The sequence below is a fragment of the Symsagittifera roscoffensis genome, chromosome 10 (genome assembly GCF_963678635.1).
Source record: "Symsagittifera roscoffensis chromosome 10, txSymRosc1.1, whole genome shotgun sequence".
Lineage (NCBI taxonomy): Eukaryota > Metazoa > Xenacoelomorpha > Acoela > Convolutidae > Symsagittifera > Symsagittifera roscoffensis.
Genome location: NC_087071.1, coordinates 11,830,925 through 11,846,768, shown reverse-complemented (window position 1 = coordinate 11,846,768; position 15,844 = coordinate 11,830,925).

The following is a 15,844-nucleotide window of genomic DNA, read 5'->3' as shown; positions in this document are numbered from 1 at the left end:
CCCTGACTCCCGAGCCAATAGTTATAGGGCCTATTTTTCTTAAGCCTTATGTGTGACTGTAGTAGACGAATGTTACATAGTGTTTTTATGGCGCTCCTGGGTGTTTACGACATCAAGACTACGGAGTCGAACCCACTTGAGACAGCTTCGGGCTGAATGCCCATTCTAGAGTACCGGCGGTACGGTTCGACAGGAACCTGCAAACCTTCCGGTTGTAGCGTGATAGCTTTTTAAGAAAACTCGAGAAAATTTCCTGGTACGCTCTCCGAACGAGGCTTAGCTAACCGAGTAAAGGGGGGCAACTAGGGGGACAAAAACACGAGCAAAAAGACAAAAAGCAAAACAAAAACCAAAAAAGAATAGAAAAAGGAACAAAAACCATAAAACGAAAAAAGACAGTGACTTTGACACCAGATTAGTTGGATCAAACCTTTATATTAATTAAATAGTATACCCATACTGTTTTACAAGTTCGATCGTTTCGATCAACCTAGCAATTTAAACCAGTAAACTGAATAAAGTGCCCGAAGTGGGGCGTTGTCAAGGGTTTTCAGATAGCTTGGAACTTAGCTGGACCAATAGGAGACTTGACTGGAAGAGGTGACCAGCCGAGTGGGAAAGTGGTTCAGGGACACTTGAGCTGAACCAATAGGAGACTTGACTGGAAGAGGTGACCAGCCGAGTGGGAAAGTGGTTCAGGGACACTTGGCTGAACCAATAGGAGACTGGACTGGAACAGGTGACCAGTCGAGTGGGAAAGCAGCCAAGAAGGATTTGGCAATTCTCGAGTTCTCAAGTTGGGCAGAACGGGTATCGTTAGAATCCACATTACATTATAGGAGATAAGTGTAAAATTGGATAAGCGAAATCCCCCAGTTTTGAGGAACGTTTTTACTTGAGCAGGCCTGGAAACAGGTCTACGGTTTTCTCTTGAGAGGTTTAGCACCCGGCGCTTAAAGTAATTTTTAGGCTTAAGAAGGGGGGCTAGAAAGGGGGGAGGTTAGAAGGGGGACTGGTTAGGCTAGAGGTTGGCGGTTGTAAATTGCAAAAAGGGGGAAATTAGAGTAACTAATTAGTCGACATCGTTGACTTAGTTACATTAGAAATTAACACGCGTTGGTAATATTAGGTGGAGATCCAAAATCCAACTCGAGTTAAGGCTGGTACGCTGGTTGGTTTGGTAGGGGGGACCGGATATAGACAGCTTTTGTGATACCCCATAAGATCACTAGTGGGGGGAGGAAAACGCGTGGCAATTAGGTACCAGACATTTTTTTTAGACGAAAGGTAGACATTGGTCACCTTTAAATTTTAGGTGGGCTCATTTTTCTGTTTTTATTATTTTTCTTACTTAAAATTTTTGTTGCATTTTATTGAGGATTTGTGTTTGGTTTTATACGAACAGGTGATCACAAGATACCTGCGCACCTACATTGAAATAGAAACAACCAAAAAGAAGAGGGGGTCAGCATTTGGCTTTTAAGAGAGGGTTTTTGGGAAAATTTTACTAGAGCTTGAGTGGTGGTACAAGGTACGGTGGTTCAAGAAGACCCTACAACGAGGAAGACACTCCGTGACGAGTATTGGGACAAGACCGAAGAAGTCTTGGGACAGAGCAGTCTTGGGATAGTGGTCTTGGGACAGGGTCTTGGGACAGTGGTCTTGGGACAGGGTCTTGGGACAGTGGTCTTGGGACACGGTCTTGGGACAGTGGTCTTGGGACAGTGGTCTTGGGACAGGGTCTTGGGACAGGGTCTTGGGACAGTGGTCTTGGGACAGGGTCTTGGGACAGTGGTCTTGGGACAGTGGTCTTGGGACAGGGTCTTGGGACAGGGTCTTGGGACAGGGTCTTGGGACAGTGGTCTTGGGACAGGGTCTTGGGACAGGGGTCTTGGGACAGTGGTCTTGGGACAGGGTCTTGGGACAGTGGTCTTGGGACAGTCTTGGGACAGTGGTCTTGGGACACTAGTCTTGGGACACTAGTCTTGGGACACCAGCCTTGGGACACTGGTCTTGGGACACTACCCTTGGGACACTAGTCTTGGGACACTAGTCTTGGGACACCAGCCTTGGGACACTGGTCTTGGGACACTACCCTTGGGACACTAGTCTTGGGACAGTAGTCTTGGGACACTAGCCTTGGGACACTAGTCTTGGGACAGTAGTCTTGGGACACTGGTCTTGGGACACTACCCTTGGGACAGTAGTCTTGGGACACTAGCCTTGGGACACTAGCCTTGGGACAGTAGTCTTGGGACACTAGCCTTGGGACACTGCTCTTGGGACAGTAGTCTTGGGACACTAGTCTTGGAACAGTGGTCTTGGTACAAGGGTCTTAGGACACTAACGGAGAGTACTGTGATAGTGACGAATAGTCTTGGGACGGTATAGAAATTGAAGTCAAATTACAACAAGTGCGTTTTAAGACAGAATAAGACAAATCGAAATAGGTAGGGTTAAGACCAAATTAAGGAAAATTTTTCGGAGGTTTTAGAAAGAGAATTGGATAAGGTTTTTAACACGTTGTACAGAATTTGTTACCACAAAAAATATTTTTTTACCCTTAGAATAGAATCGTGTATATAATAAAATTGTAAATAGAAGCAGTTGTAAATAGAAATAATGAGGCGGAGTAGGGTACCGGTGCTCGAAAAAAGGTCAAGTGGATCAAACACGAAATATAATTCATCGCTGCGCGGAACGACATCAACGGGCCCAAAGATAACGAAGACGAACTTTTCAGTTAACATGGTCAGCACAAGGAGTACAGCGGAGAACAGGGCGAAAGAGGGCACGGAAGGGGAGCGAGTAGAACCCACCATCGAGATTGATCTAGAGACACCCGATCAAAGTGTGGATGAAACAAGGAAGATGGCGACAGAGTCAACTCCAATGCCCAATGCAGAGGAACCGAACCAGAAACCCATAGAGTTCTCACCGATAGATGACGCGGAAGATGCAATAGGCAACACCGAAGAAACGGTGAAAGAAGACTCTCAAGTAAAGAGGACATCTTTTACGGAAAAATTGGGAATAATGTTCGGAATAAAAACAAAAGAAAACGTGACTGAAGAACCAAAAGCAGAAAGAGCACGAACGTTTGGGACAGTGAGCACGAAGACCTCAGAAGCCAATCCAAGAGAGGAACAAGCTAAAGCAGAGGCTACGGCCGAAGAGAGACCGACAGCTGACCATGAAGAGACTAACATTGAGCTGGGTGACTTGTTGGCGAAATTAAATCAGATTGACAAAAGACTTAAGCACAGTGAAGAAGACAGAGAGGTGATAAAAAAGGAGATAAGATACAACAAGCACGAGTATCTAGACAGTTATTTTAACCTAGCTAAGGCAACAGATGAGAGACTCAAGGAAATGTCAGATAAGGTAGAAGCCACCAATGAAGAACGAGAAAAGAACATCAAAACAGACATGCAACAGTTGAAGAACCGATATGATGATGTCAACAGCCAATTAGGGAGCCTGGAAAGGAGAATGGACACAATGAGCAGGAGTCAAGCCGAGAGTTCGTGTGAAATACAGGCAAAGTTGGATGCAATCTTGAGAGGTTCTACTCCACAAGAAAGACCGGCAGCGGATCGTACGCAAGGCACCAGAGTTGACTTTGCAGAACCACAAAGGAACAAACGACAATCGACACCGTTGCCCTTAACCAGGGATGCGATAAGCATAGCACCAACAGCTGCGAAAACAATAATGAAGAATGGAACGTCGAATACAACGACTGCTCCGGGAGATTCAACAGCTAACAGCAACACAGGACCGGATGCTATGACATGGGCCAGCACTTGGGAGATGATGAACAGGACTCTAGAGGCCTTCGCCACGAGGAACACTGACTCGAGCGACAGGAGAGAGGGAAAATCAAGAAAGACATTCAAGAAGCCAAAAGAATTCAAGGACGACTCCGATGGATGCATTGACACTTGGGTGGAAGTGATGAGATTACATCTAGAACAAGATAACTTGAGTGACGAAAGACAAGCATGTACAGCCATACTGAGCAACTTGGAAGGAACGGCATTAAAATGCGTGGTCGCAAAGAAGGAGGAAGAACGCGACACCGCGGACAAGATCTTCGAGATATTGCTGAATCGGTTCGGGTCAGGCATGAAGGGTCACCAAGCGATGATGCGATTTGAAAAGAGAAGGCAGAGGGACGACGAGTCAATAGATCGGTTCCTAGATGACCTCGAGAGCTTGAGAAGGAGGAGTGACCCAGAGGAGTCGACAAATAGACGGAACTTTAGCATTGCCTCGAAGTTCATCGATGGGGTGAAAAGTGATGACTTAAGGACAATGTTAGCAACATACTACACATTGTCGAAGGACAGCGCACCCACCCCAGAAGAAATGAGACAGAAATCAAGAGAATACATGCTGATGAAACCTAAGAAGTACTCATATTCCGAAAACAGGAACACGCAAGGGGGAAGCCAACCCCAGAGGTCATCATGGTACAAACCTAGAGATGATATGGACAAGCGCAGATCATGCGCGAACTGCGGGTCAGCGGATCATCATGTGGCTGACTGCACAACGTACAAACAAGGCATGAAGAGCCTAGGTTATGCACCGGATGAAGAGGATATGAGCCAGATGGAGGAACACGAGTACTATAACGGCTTAATCATCAAGATAGGCGCCAGATGCTTCTTCTGTAACCAGGAGGGGCACTTCAGAATGGATTGTCCCTTGTTCTGGGAAGCGGTCAAGGACCAGAATCACCCCAAACATAAGTTGGCATTAGCGGCGGTGCAGAATCAGCGGAACAGGCAAAACGAGTTTGAATCTAGGAACTTGGGGGCACCAAACACCGAATTGCCGACGAAGACAGTGAAAGCTGTGACACATGTTAGCGGTGCGTTAGAGTCCGCGGCCGGAAGCTCTCTAGAGATAAATTATGAGAAAGCGGCGACGGAAGCAATTGCCAAAGTGAAACAAGATCTGGCTGCGAAAGAAATAGAGCAACGACTAAAGTTGGAGATCGAAAGACAGAATTTTAACGGAGCATTAACCGGATCGAACTCAATACCAGAGGCTAGAACGGGCTCAATGAAGACCGGGAATTGTAACACCGTGAAAATGGTGACAGGTAAACCTTTTGGAATATCGAAAATCGGAGCAAGAATAATGTCGATAATCACAGTGGGCGGACACGAGGTAACCAGAAACTTGAGCGAGCCGAGCGACCAGACGATAATGCACATTGACGTGTATGCAGACTACTTGAGTGGAATAAGTCCACAAACGACTTCTAGAGCGCTCAGGGCACTACTCACGAGAGGGGGCAGCAAATCGGTACGTGTTGATAATAGGTACACTGAAGCTTATGGTCCACACGAGGTCATGCTAAATATAGATGGAATCAACATCTATACCAAGACGATGATAACATGCGACGAAGACCTAATTGGACAAATCTATGTAGGGAAAGAAGAGTTGAAAGTAAGATCGATCGGACACTGTGCCATGCTTGAAGAAGATGCAATGCACATCGGGACGGAAGCAGACGTGACAGGGCACGTGCTAGACATAAATGGCAAAAAGACTCAGTTGCGTGGATTACTTGACACGGGAGCAGTCTTGAGCGTCATACCAATCGAAACATGGGAAAAGATGGGCTTTGACAAAGGTGACTTGATAGACTCGAGAATACGGCTGTCAGCTGCAAACAAAGGGGCCCTACGGGTGCTGGGCAGGACGCCGATAATAGCCCTCAATTTGGGGGAACGTAACCTGTGGATGAGCTTCATCGTGGTAGAAAACCTAGATGAATCTGACCAATTCATTTTGGGCAGAGACTTCATCAGGAATTTCGACGTAACGATTGATCTAAATAATGCAATGTTCAGGATACGGAACCCGGATAGGAGGTACGCAATCAAACCGGTAAATTTAATAATGGCGAATGAAAACAAAGCACCGGTATTATTGAGTAGGAGAGTGAGGTTAAAAGCTAATGAAGCGGCAATCGTAAGCTTGAGGATGAAAAATTATAATGAACTAAGTGACAACAAGCAAGTGTGTATAGTTCCGAATCCCAATAGTCAAAGCGCTGCTGTTTTAGGAAGATCATTTTCGATAACGAAGAGCGGCCTCTGCGTCAGTGTCTTGTTGAATACCCTTGATATACCGATCACGATACAGAGAGGGAGGAAGCTGGGATATGCTTTACCGGTTAAAACTCGATATGAAACAATTGAAAACTCAAAACAAAATGAAGTTGTTGATTGTCCCAACCACAGGGACAAAATTTGTATCTTGAGACGATTGCAGAGAATAAAAGATTCTTCAGGTCTTATCAAATCACTTAAGTCAGAAACGGACGATGGGCTTTCGAGCTGTTCGAACTTTCCAGAGCGACCCACACTAGATGAAATGCAAACTGATAAACCGGTTCTGCCGGAGATTGAACATTTAAGGGGCAAACTGAAAGATGAACAGCTCGAAGCTATCAAGGACGTACTAGAGCGAAACGAGGAGGTCTTTTCAAGGCATAAGGCGGATATCGGGTGTTGTAATTTTGTTGAACATGAAATTGAACTTGAGGAAAACGCGGTACCACACAGGGAGGGGGCGAGGCGCATGACCCCACACAAATCGGACGCGTGTAGAAAAGAAATCGAAACGTTACTAGAGTATGACATGATAGAACCATCCAAGTCACCGTGGGCGTGTGGAGTAGTGATGGCCAAAAAGAAAGGCGACCAGTTAAGGTTTTGTTGTGACTTTCGATACCTGAACTCCGTCACGGTGAAGGATGCCTATCCCATACCTAGAATTGATGAGAGCCTCTCGAAGTTAGGTGATGCGAAATTTTTTACGACTCTTGATTTAGGCTCGGCCTTTTGGCAGGTACCATTAAGGAAGCAAGACAGGGACAAGACAGGGTTCGCCTGCGAGTTGGGTCTGTTTCAATGGAAACGGATGCCGTTTGGACTCTGCAATGCAACAGCCACGTTTCAGCGGCTGATGGCACACGCGTTGATAGGCGTGACGAAGAAGTACGGCAACCTGGTAATGTGCTACGTGGACGACGTGGTAATAGCAACGCCGACACTAGAAGACCACATCGAGAGGCTTGACGAGGTGTTCGCGTGCATGAAAAGATCGGGGCTGAAGTGTAAACCATCAAAGTGCGAGATACTCAAGGACTCGATTAAATACTTGGGAAGGATGGTAGATAAGCACGGCATCAGACCTGATCCAGACGCCGTGGAAGCAGTCCTAACCTGGAAATCACCGAAGACGGAGCACCAGCTGATGAGCTTCCTGGGTTTCGCCAACTATTATAGAGAATTCATCAAGGGCTATGCGGACAAGGTATACCCGATGCAACAACTAATGAGACATAAGGGCAAGAAGTTCACGTGGAACAACGCGGCAGAAGAGTCATTCCAGAGAATAAAGAAAGAGCTATGTGAGGCACCAGTACTGGGTATGCCGACAGAGAAGGGGATGTACGTGCTAGACACGGACGCGTCAGTAGTCGCTATTTCTGGGATTCTCCATCAAGAACAAGAATGGAATGGGAAGACAGTCTTGAGACCAATAGCATACGGGAGCAAGGTCCTAAGTGACACAGAAATGAAGTACGGAGCACCGAAAGCAGAGATGTTCGCGGTGGTCACCTTTGTCGAAAAATACAGAGCATACCTAGGCAGTGAGCCCTTCAAGCTGCGAGTCGACAACCGAGCACTAAGCTGGCTGAAAACGTACTCAATGGACCAGAGCTATATTGGGAGGTGGATAGTTCGCTTGGATGGATACAACATGATAATTGAGCACAGAACACGAGATAAACATCAAAATGCTGACAGCTTGAGTAAGAAGACGGAGTTCTACGAGAGGCAAGAACAAAGAGAGGCGGACAGACCTGAGATCAAAGATGGCTTCTCCTTCATGGACAAAGAAACGTACGACAGTCTTCCACTCACGAGATGGCTGGACAAATCAGGCAAACCGATTGAAGATCATCCCGAATTGCCGAAAGAAACTCTTGAAAAGACCATCTTGAAGAAAAGCAGTGGGATTCCGATAGGAATAATGCTCAAGTCCAAAATCGTGAGGGAGACACTCAAGGCAAAAGGTTATGATCTCACCCAGGTAGAGGAGGGAACGGTCCGAATAGATGAAGACTTAATGAGGTTGCTTGAGAAACTATCAGATGATAAGCCCGTGATCCAAGGGAAAGGTCAGGAGGCACCGGAACTAACCATACTTCGGAGAGAAAAAACAGTGAACAATACTGACATCTCAAAAGAAAGCACCACTGATAGCAAGGAAGTTGTGCGATCACTAGTTGAGAAAATCCCCGAGAAAATTCTGGAGCAAACAAAAGTCAGGGATAAGAAAGTGACATTCAGAGGAGAAATTGAACACCTGGGACTAGATCAAGAGTCCGGGGAGTGGTCCAGATTCATGGAAGGAGACGAAACCGGAGAAGGAAAATTGTCCGGGGAGCGTAAAGAATGGGATGAAGACTCGGATGAGAGCAGTGAAGATCAAGACAGTCTATGCATGATACTGGCGGAAGAGAAGATGAGACAGCACGACAGGGAACTACAGACAGATCCATCTTCAGGGACGTACAATCTGGAAATACAAGAGGTACGAGGTGGAGAAGAGCTCGAGAAAATAGCAGTTTCAAGAAAGCCACTTAGGGAACTATCGTGCAACTCAAAAGTGAGAACGAATCTGGTACCAGAGGACGACATGAAAATCGTGAAAAGGATAATATGTGTGAAACTGAGCGATGACATCCACAACCCTGGTGAGATGAATGGACAGATCATGGCGCTAAAGGAGCACGTTAAGGCGAGATATAGACTGTCTGACCTAATAAGGGCCCAGAAGAATGACAAAATGACAAGTAACCTCTCCAAATGGATCCATTCTGGAGTCAAGGAGAAGGGGGAACTTGAGGAAGACAGCTACAAGATCTTGAGCCAGTTCTACAAAGAAAAAAGAGACTTACTTTATCACACAGCGGAAGGGGTGGTAGCGTGCAAGAGAAGAGATGAGGAAAAGATAATACACAAACACAACCTCATCATACTACCACAACTGTACCAAACGGAAGTGCTTTTCAGATCACACGACCAGATGGGCCATCAGGGGATAGATAAAGTACAACAAAGGATACTTCACAGGTTTGACTGGCCGGGAATGAGAAAAGCTTGCGAGAGGTGGGTGAATGCCTGCCTAGCATGCCTTCAAGTAAAAGACCCAAGGAAGATGAAGTTTCCCCTCAAGTCTGTCGAGAGTTCGGAATTCAATGAAGTGGTGCAGATAGACCATCAGAAAATCTGCATGACGGAGTCGGGTTATAACCAAATACTAGTTATAATAGATCACTTCACCAAGTTGGCGGAAGCGGTTCCGTGCCAGACAGCCTCAGCAGAGGAGACATGTGATCACCTGATAACGCATTGGATATCGCGATATGGTTGTCCAATGACTTTCCAGTCAGACAACGGCAAGGCTTTTGTGGGGGACTTGACAAAAGAATTGATGAAGAGATCACACATTGCTCAAGCACACTCGACGACCTATCATCCACAGACCAATGGGTTGGTAGAGAGACAGAACAGGACACTGGTCAACATGCTCAGGGTGTACTGCTCGAGATACATGACGGACTGGGACAAATACCTGCCACAAGTAGTAGGAGCCTATAATAGTACTCAGCACTCAACGACGGGTATCAGTCCTTTCATGATGTTGACAGGCAGGGAAAGGGCAATGCCTCTAACATTCTTCTACCCGGAGTACGAGGGGAAGAGGACGTCACCTCAAGCATACGTGAAGGAAGCGATCAAAAGACAACAAGAGCTAAACGAGCTATGTCGGAGAAACACGGCGCAAGCGCAAATGAGGCAACGCAAGAAATATGACGAAAAGATACTAAGAGCAAAGCCATACGAAGTGGGCCAATACGTGTGGGTTTTCCAAAATGTCATACCGCCCAAGGGAACAAAGAAACTACTCAAGAAATGGAGAGGACCGTTCATGATTACGGAAGTACATCAACAAGGAAGGTTCTATCGCTTGAGTACAGGGCGAGCAGCACATTACGAAAATCTGAAGCCTCACATTCCGTCTCCGGAGGACTGGTGCCTGCCAAAAGACATGGAAGGTCTTGAGTACCTGGTGGTGGAACCAGCGTGCGAAGTGAATGAGAAAGGCACTAGAGAGAAAAATGATGGTAATGAGAACTTGAGTTTGGACGACAACGAAAAGATAGAAGTGGAGTCGGATGCAGGTTCATTTGTAGAAGAAGACTGGAACGATCCCGAGCAAAACGAGGTACCGAAGTGGATGGAACCGGATCGACCAACACCACCGGAAACCAGGACGGGCAATCGTAAACGAACAGGTATGAGGTACAATAGGTACGGGGATGACTTCTTGATCGATAAGATACAGCCAGACAAGTTGGGCGATGAACTACTAAGCGCAGGCGAACTGGAGGCCGAAGAGGAATGGCAAGTGATTGACGATGGTGGACATTATCCGCAGGATGATTACTCGACGCCAGAATTGGAGACGGATCTCGAGCAGAGTGAAATAGAAAGGAGGGAGAACACGAACTTGAGGATTCTAGAGTGGATGCGTGATGTCAAAGACGAGAGCCACGAAGGACAAAGCATTCAGCAAGTCGATATATCAGCAGCAAATTACATGAAGACAGAGGACCCTCTTTTCGGATGGACAGCAACAGACAGGCCACTGGACATCCCTAAGGACAATTCAGACCCGACTACATCGACGGGGACGTCGATAAATATTTTTGTCCGGGGAGTGGGGGTAGGACTTACCCACACCGAAAATTTGATGATAAAGAAGCTCAAGGAAGTGAGGGAAACAAGCGGATTGGAACTGGAGGAAGAAGAACCAGAGCCTACCATAGGAAGGAATTTCAAAACGAAATTCGAAATACCCAATGAATACTCAGAGAACATCATGATAACGGATAGCGACTTCATCCTGTCAAACAGGACCAACGCGATCTGCATCACGGCGGACATGAGTTTCAAGTCAAGATTGGAGGCTGACTTCAAAAGAGAGTACCAGAACGTAGAGTTCCTGTTCAGACAGAGGCCGGGACTGGAAGGCATGGCAGCGCTTCCACCGTCAGTAGCACAAGTCCCGGGCAAATACCTCTGCTTCCTAGTAACGAGAGTCAACGACAGAAACATAATTGATCCCGAACACGTGATATTGGCACTGACAAGACTACGTGACTTCATGATTGAAAGAGGAATAGTGGAGGTCTCGATGCCGGTGTACGACCCAAACAGGGGCAAACTGAGCTCGAGGGAATTGTATGCTATCCTACATGTGGTCTTTGCAGAAACCGAGATAATGGTGCATCTTCACAAGAAGTACTACTTGAGCATCGCCTGAGTCGGGTACATGGAGGTATCGAGTCGGGTGTGAGGGAGGAGTCTTGAGTTAGGTACTGGGGTGCGGCGCAGGTAAAGGGATCTTAAGATGTGATTGGCATGACATTTGAATTTTAAAAGAAAGAATTGATGGTGCTAAAACATAAAATGAATCTGCATGTTCTTAAGGGAAATCCAATCGAATTGTTTTAAGTGATATGTGAATGATAGGATTTTAATCATATGGGTAAAAGGGGGGTCTCTAGGTCAGGAACGTGACATACTAAGTTTTAATGAGCTTTATGTTTTCAGATCAAGTTTGAAAAACAAAGTTGAATATCCAACTACACTCAAGCGAGAAACAGAAGAAGAGAATCGTGATTGGACACGCGATAATCCGGATCTACAGCAAGTGCTTGCAAGAGAAAATTCCTAGAGAATTCTTGAATTAGGTAATTCTTGAGTTGGTAAGGTAATTCTTGAGTTGGTAAGGTAATTCTTGAGTTGGTAAGGTAATTCTTGAGCTGGTTAACATCTATCTCCACACATCCCGAAGTTATAAAGAATGGCAGACCGATTCTGGAACTCCGTGCCCGCGGCTCTGCAGAAGCCCACTCTTGACGAGCTGTACAGACGCTTGAGGGACCTGGACCACACCCAGATAGACGAAAGAATGGCGGTGATGCTGAATGCGATCCTCCAGTTGGAGGACCAGGGTGAGTGCAGGGAGTCTGCGACGGAGGCCGTCTTGATAGTCGGCTACACCACCGAGGGCATATCAAATCGGGCACAGACCAGATGGTTGTCTTGGAATGCGGATGGAGGAGTAAGGGGCTTTGACTTGGCAAGAAATCCTGGCCTGAGTAACAACACCGAACACGGCGCAGGAGAGTTCCCGCTACCGATGAGGCCAACAGCAAGATCCACGGGACAGAGCTCGAGTAAGGTGCCGTCGATGTCGCGAGCGCAACAGACGACCGAGGCATATCCGGAGCAGGGGGTCCTAAAGAAAGAGCTTGAGAAGGCGCTGAAGGAAAAGAATAAAGCGAACCTCGATCGGGATCAGGCGAAGCTGGATAGGGAGAAGCTTCAGCTGGAGAGGGACCAGGCAGTCGACGAGCGAGATCAGACGTTGAAATTACTTGAGATGCTGAGGGCTGAACATCAGCAGGAGCTAAGGGTGCGGGAGAACGTCGCGAATCGTGATCAACTAAAGTCGGAGTTGGAAAGGATAGAACAGCGACAACGCGAGCTTGACGCACAAAAGGGAGCCAGGTCTAACGAACGAGTGGTGACAAGCTCGAGGCCGGAGTCGCGCATGGAGGTGGATGAAGCTCCCAGGGCTAGAGGACGGTTCAACCTTGACCGCGAGGCCAGGGAACACATGAGTGAAGGCTTGGAGGTCTGGATACCGAATGACGTGACGCCTTCCTTGCGCAACCTAGAGACCCAACCTGTACGCCCTCTGATGGATGTGGTGTTACCCGGATATACCCCAACCTCGACCTCGAGTGGCAGCCAGGTGAGTGGCGCCTCATCGCGCCTGAAGGAGCTGGGCGAGAAATTGCAGCAGCAGAGTCGTGAAAGATCGACAAGGCCAGAGCTTCCCCCAACTTGGAGGGAACAGCCGGTCAGAAACGTCGTGATCGCGAGCTACAAGAAGAATACAGAAGGGAACTACCACAGGCACAATCGGCTGGACTGGAGTGCGGAACAGGGAGCCAGGAGGGACTGCTTCCATGACGCAGCCTGGGTGGAGTATCTAGCGCCACCTCGTGTGCCAGAGGGTGCAGTTCACCTAATTATAGGGGATAGCCTGGTGCGGGTGTTGACCCAGATACGGTCACACTGGCAGACAGGAGTCTTGAGTTTCGCTGGAGCTGCCACGCCACAGATGTTGGCAACCCTGGACATGATAGGGATGACCAAAGTTTACACAGTGACCCTGATGGTTGGGACCAACGACGTGTCAAGGGGAGAAGCGAGGAAAAAAACGAGGCTGTGCGACAAGATGAGCTGCCTTCTTGAGGAACTGAGGATCCAGATGGACCCCATCCTGCTGACGGTATGCACGGTCCCCTACAACATGATGTTTGATCAGCACGCCCTAGAGATGAACCAGAAGGTGCGGAGCCTGAACAAGGCGATCCGAGACATACACCGAAAGAGTGTGCTTCCTCTCAGGCTGCTGGACATAGCTGAACGCATGGAGAACAAGGGATTCCCTGAAGACACCTCGAAAGATGGAATCCATTTCGATAGGCCAAGGGGAGCGGAGTGGCTGAACGACGTCTTCCAGGAACATATAAACACACTAGAAGCGGACCTGCTGGAGACAGCCCAATTCACTTTAGGACCACCTCCCAACCCACCATTCCTTGCCTCGAGAGCCTTGGCTGGTCGCTTGGGAGCGAGAGTTGATACTAGAGACAGTTCAAGGAGCAATCAGACCCGATTGCAGAGTGCCACACCAATGGAGTCGGAGGAGGTAGAGTCATCAACACCTCCGGGCTCGGCGATGTCCTCCGTGGTGGTGGCAGATGGCAGGAGAGAAAAGAAGTCTATGGAGACTACCCGCTTGAGATATCCTGAGAAGGTGAAGGAACTGGATCTAGAGACCTTGGAATGCAGACGAGAGTTGGCGGAAACCCTGGGGATCGAACGAGTGTCGCATGAGGACTTGAATAGACATCATTGCGTAGACTGGTTGAAAGCACACGAGGCGCATTTCTCGAGAGCGAGGTTAATGGAGACTACAGACCTGACTGGAATTCCCACAAAAGCGATCATGGGACCCATTAACTATAGGCCTCTCAAGCTGCTAGGGAGTCCCGGACTTATAGTAGAACCTCCCAAGCACCGAACTGGCATCGCCAGGATCAAGTTGGCAACCCCGGCGCAATTAAAAGTGGTAGACAAGCTACTCAATCCGGGGGGAATGGAGTTGCCTGACGCTGCTTACGAAGGTCCCAAGTTGGCAGAGGATTCCAGGTACGGGAAGCCCTGTGGCGGCACCCAATTGGCCAAGACTCTGGCAGTTTATGATAGAGCAGATCCAGCTGCTGCAAGAGTAGTCATTGTGGCGGGATCGGACTTCGAAGGAACGTCTCCCAAGTTGTTCTGGCCGGAGACTCTGGTATACTCTTTGCCAGGAGCCGAATTGAACCAGATGTTGACCCTAGTGGTGGCAATAAAGTCGGAGATGCCCTGTGAACCTGAGCTGCTATTGTTTGCAGGAATGAATGACCACCTGCATGCGATGGGACTTCTTGAGCAACTGAAGGGCAAGGAGGTTCCGACATCAAGGAAGATATGGGAGGCCATTCAGGCGTTATTTGCGGCGATGAATGAGGTACAAGAGAACGTAGCCTCAAGATTTGGGTCCAAGACAAAGGTGGTGTTTACCACATCCCCAGGATACGCAAGCATGCCACCCGCCCTACAATTCGTGTACGCGGTCTTGATCTTGATAGCAGAAGGGAGTGAATGGCGGATTCTGATGGCAGCCCCCAATCGAGAGCTGGAGCCAGTGAACTTGAGACTTTACAAATCAGAATTACCAGCGGCATGGGCTGACATATCTCATGCGCTGAGGGGCTTTTACGGACTAGCCGACGTCTTGATTGTGTTGGATGAGGTACTCTTGCTAGAGATATCGAACTTTGCTAGACAACTCAAGTTCAGCCCAGTCATCGGGGACGACCACACGGCGATAAACCAGTTGACGGCCAGCCTGTGGTTCCGGTTTATGGAGGTGAAAGTCGCAAATTCCACCAGCAAGTCTAGAGGTCCCAGCAACGAGAGGAGAAATGTGGTCGAGACGGAGAAACAGTTAGAATCGATGAAATATCGCTTGACTCAAGAGAATGGCTGGTGGCCATTCCTGACACCAAGGCTGGAGAACGTCACGAATAAAACGAGGGAAGAAGCACCACTCCTCGTGAAACAAATCTGGAGTTTCCTAGAGAAGCAACTGGAGCTGACCGAGGTAAGAGACATGACGGTGGCTAGATTTGTCTCGGCCGCCAATGAAGTGACAATCGCAGGGTTCTGGAGAGAGCACGCCAAAGGCGAATTGAGGACTCGGAGGGATTACGAGATTCTCAAGTTCTTGAGTCCTTGCTGGGAGAAGGAATTCTTGGCAGGAGTATTCGGTACCACGGCGACTATCTTTGGAGCCTTCGTGCAGGAGATACTGGGCATGCCCATCAGCCTGCTCTTGGCCCTGTATTTGGTCTACCCCAGATACTTGTTCAACATGGGCCCAGCATACATGTTTAGTCGAGGAGTGGAGACACTTCGAGTTGATGGGTATCTGGCGCTAGTACTCTTGACCCATGGGGAATTGGTGTCGTTTCATCGGTTAATGGAATATGGAGAACCTCTGTCTATGGGGAGAGTCCACACGAGTATTGAAACCAGCTCCTACAAGTGTG